General features: G+C 34.0%; 1 pseudogene; it reads right to left on the bottom strand.

Annotated features, from left to right (window-relative positions):
• Nucleotides 1-1,155: 1,155 nt before the first annotated feature.
• Nucleotides 1,156-3,998, bottom strand: LOC149536392 (uncharacterized; annotated as a pseudogene).
• Nucleotides 3,999-4,831: the final 833 nt, after the last annotated feature.

Raw genomic sequence — 4,831 nt, forward strand, 5'->3', positions numbered from 1 at the left:
TGGACATGCTAGAGTGGGGTCAGCCCAAGATATTTTAGAATCTTGAAGAACCTGGTAAAGGGTATCTAGAAAGGTGAAAATAAACAAGTATTTTTACAGCTACAAAGGAGGAATCAAGAGCATTATAAACAATGAAGAAGAAACTTAAATCCATACAACTTCACCTCTATTTACAATTTGACCTTTCTGCAAGTGAAATATGACAACATACAAAATTTCCAATCACATTTTCACTTAAAAAAGAACACCAAATATACCTTTGCTACAATATCTTCTTCAAATTCTTTGCTATCAAATTCTTCAGAACTGCAAGCTCCTGTGCAAAAAAAAGATGAGATGTACTAAGTAATTTTTGATGGGAAATATTTAAACAAATCAACTATCAAAAAAAAATTATGAAATTTAGTTTCTCTATTATGTACTGAAGACTTGGCAAGATGTTCCCAAGTCTATCTATAGAATGCCTATCTCTATGGTTGTTTGAAAATAGTCTAGTATGGTGCCACTTTTGAACAACAACAAATGTCATTGGGGCTGGTAATTTGGCTCAAGAGATGCACAAGCCTGTTGACACCACATAACTTTTAGTTCATATAGCATTCAGCTGTCTTCTTTAACAAAATCCAAAGAGAATACAAACAAACTAATGAGCTGTGTCTATCTCAATTGAATAGCAAGTACTATAGTGAGTATTAGGAAACTGACCTTGTGAATAGCATCCAATTCATAAAGTATTAGGAAAGTGACCTTGCTAATTAGTTTAACATAGATTGGTGAACAAAAAATTCATAATAAAAATTTGATTTTTTTCCACACTTGTTCAAACCATATAATGAAATGACAAAAAATGAATTGTATATGAGTCACTCCAAATCCTTAGCTTTTAATACACTTCATAGATGAGATTGCATTATATGTTTTGAACAAGATGTGGAAAAAAATCCAAATGACATAGATATAAGCATTCTCACACCATGAGTGAAGCAACAATTGCATAAAGCTTTATTGAAAAAAAATTGTCAATATTATTTACATTGTACATACTTGTTTATATAATGCTTCAATTCCTAAACTAAGAAACTATAGCTAGTGTTCTAACCATGCATAAAAATAAAATTATAGTGCAGATGTATGAAATTATATGCATAACTACTCCTATACTAGTTTATAACTACTATGGAAGCACAAAACTGCAATCACAATACCAAATCCAACTCCATAACTTAATCCCAATCCCACTACCCACCATCGACTCACCATTATATCTTTGCTGCTATCAAGTGTAGTCTTATTCCATTATGCTTGATGCTCTCTGCAACCTGAACCACAACCCAGTGTCGTATTTTCAAGGGGAAACCCATGAAGGTTTGGATTTCCTAAAAAGGAGGAAGCCTCAAATGTTGAAATTTTTTTTCCCTATGGTATTAATCCTGACAACATGTTGTTTGAAAGATTCCATACTTTGAGGAAGGTTAGATTTGAAAATTTGAAAGGAATTTTTCCTGACAACTTGTTTTCTGAAAGATCTAGAGACTCTAAACGAGCCATGTTTGCCAAGGATTCAGGAATCGAACCACATAGCTGATTATTTGAGAAGTTGAGAGAAATTAAACCTTGGAGGACTCCCAATGCTGGAGAAATATTGCTTGAGAGGTTGTTATGTGAGAGATCCATGAACTTGTCTACATAGATTATCTTCTCGTATGTTTGAACCCTTCCTTTTATCCAAATTGTTACTTCATCCTTGAACTTTGATTCATAAGGAGAGTCTAGATTTAAATCAGTGAAATAAAAGAAGATAAGTCATTCATCAATAATTTAAGATTGATTGACCATAGCATATAGATTACTTAGATCTTGAGGGATACTTTCTGATAAACAATTACTCGATAAATCTAGAATTTGGAGATTTTGCAACCTCATAAGTTGGGATGGAATTTTACCTTCGAAATTATTAGAGGTTAAGCTCAAAATTTTCAAATCTTTTAGCTTTTCAATCGAAACAAGAATTTTACCTTCAAATTTATTATTTCCCAAATCAAATATTTTGAGACTTGTGCAATTTGAAAGGGACGGAGGAATATTACCTTGAAAGCTATTGCCATTGAGATTTAGTGCATGAAGAGCTGTGAGATTTGCCAACTCCTCTGGAATCTCCCCTTCCAAATCATTGTGAGCCAATTTTAAAACCACTAATTGAGAACACAACCTGATAGTTGCAGGGATCTTTCTCGTCAGCTTGTTATTTGATAAGTCCAAAATGCCCACTCTATCTGAATTTTTGCAAGTAGAACTTGGAATTTCTTCGAAGAGGTTATTTCCTGACAATGACAGAAAGATCGATGCCTAAATATCTAATGGAGGTATAATGTTTGGAATCAAGCTGTTAAACATATTATCTGATAGATCTAATAGGAATGAAACAAAATCCAGAGTAGGAAGTGTGCCATACAATCTATTCCCTTGCAAATCCACCGCAGAAAATCGATGGGATATCTGCCAAGGTAGAGAACCTTCCAGATTGTTATTTGAAAGAATGAGTGTATCAAGATTAGGAAGATCCCACAACCATGAAGGAATATTTCCCACAATGTTGTTACTTGAAAGATCTAGTTCCTTCAATTGATATTGTTGGGACAAAAATGCAGGGAAAACACCTTCTATATTGCAAGACCTCAATGCCAAGTACTCCAAATGGTCAAACTGTGGAATCTAACTTGTAGATATAGTAATAGATAATTGATTTTTAGAAAGGTCCAATCCTCATAAGAGAGATAGATTTTCAATCATCTGAAATGAAATGTTACCTCTTAATCTGTTGGAATCAAGTGCCTAGACACTTTTAAACTAGCCATCTTCAAAAGAGAATCTAGAATTGTTCCTGACAGCTGGTTATTGCCTAGATGCAATTCAGTTAATGTTGAAAGCTCACATAGAGAGGGTGGAATTTGGCCAGTCAAATGATTATGGCTAATTAACAATACTCTTAAACTTGCCATCTTTGAATTGGAGTCTGGGATTCTTCCTGATAGCTGGTTGTTACTGAGGTCCAGATGTGCAAGGGATAAAAGGTTATCAAAAGAGGATAGCATAGTTCCCTCCAAATTATTATGGGATAGATCCATGGTCTCAAGTTTTGAATAGTTTGTAGCAAAGTGGGGAAACTCTCCACTTAAATTGCAGCCAGAAAGAGATAGAGCAGAAAGTGAGTTGGAATGGCCTAAAATGAAAGAAAGGTTTCCCTTCAAGTCATTATTACCACTAAGGTCAAGATTTCTCAATTTCAAACAGGGCATGAAATTGGAAGGGATGGAACCATTTAGATTACTGTAGCTGAGATCGAGTGAAACCAACGAAGATGTATTCTCAATCCAAGAGGGTAGTTCGGACGAGAATGAATTCCATGATAAATGCAAATGAGACAAAGAGGTCAGATTTGATAGATCTGGAATATTACCTAACAGCCCACAACTAGATAGTTGAATCAGGGTGAGATTGTGAAGACCATTAAGGGCCTCACCCCAATGCTCTGAGCCCATTGTTAGGTTCACTTCATTCATTCCCAAGAATTCAAGGCTTCTCAGACCTCTGGCCCATACATCCAACTTACCACCCTTAAATTCCAAATTATATGAAAGATCCAGATGATGCAAGCTTGACATATTTCCCAACACTAGAGGAACCTCACCGCCAAATCCAGCATTTGACAAGCTAAGAAATGAAAGCCTCTGCAGTTTTGAGAACTGTGGAGGAATAGAAATACCTTGAAAGTAATTCCAGCTATAATCCAAGTTTTGTAGGTGTTGTAGATCAAACAACGATGGATGAATTTCACCACTCAACTGATTTCTTAGATCAAGGGTAATCACATGCGATGTATGATAATCGTAGCCAATGCCCTCCCACTCGCAACAATTCAATCCACGCTAAGAGGATAACTGACCTGAGGAAAGATAAAGGCCACCCTTGAAATCTAATAGAGAACTTCTCTCATCTTTGATACATGTTATTGAAATTGAAATATTAAGTTATGGAGTTGGATTTGGTATTGTGATTGTAGTGTTGTGCTTCCACATTTCTGAAAATTACAGTGCAGATGTATGAAATTATATGCATAACTACTCCTATACTAGTTTATAACTCCTATATTGTGATTATTTAACTCCATCACCCAAGAGGATGCCAAACAAGATTAATTTTTACCAAAGATGTCAAAAAATTACATTCAGAAAAATCTAATTTATAGAAATAACTGCAGTAGGTAAAGCACATTTGAAAGATAAAAATGGACAACTTATGTATATAAATCCCATAATCATTATGATTCAAAATATTACTTGACTTATAATTAATAATTATGGAAGGTTTTTTTTCACTACAATCAAAATTCGTTAATGGAATGGGTGAAGGTAAGGTAGGGATATACCAAACTCGCACTATAACGTGGTTCCACATTTATAAGACACAACAAAAATTGGTTCCACATTTATATGACACTTTTGAAATATTAAAAATATATAAGTAGTTCATCATAGTTTTTAACTCTCAAAATATTAAAGAAATGATATTCTATGATGCCAATGTTTTTCCTAAATGCTAGACAAACTACATTAGAGATGTATAGTATTTCATAGACTACTACTCAAGAGTTCTAATCATTTCAAATTGTAATAGAATAATTACTATATATTAAATGTACATTTATCTCACATGGCCTTTACCTTATTGTTCATTTGTTGTAATGCTTATTTATGGATCATGTACAAATGTGTTATGAGTTTTGGAAGACATTACCTTATCTCATAGACATCCTTGGTATCAAGACTAGCTT

The sequence above is a fragment of the Cupressus sempervirens genome, chromosome 10, assembly GCF_028749045.1.
Source record: "Cupressus sempervirens isolate cs-2001-9-10 chromosome 10, ASM2874904v1, whole genome shotgun sequence".
Classification (NCBI taxonomy): domain Eukaryota; kingdom Viridiplantae; phylum Streptophyta; class Pinopsida; order Cupressales; family Cupressaceae; genus Cupressus; species Cupressus sempervirens.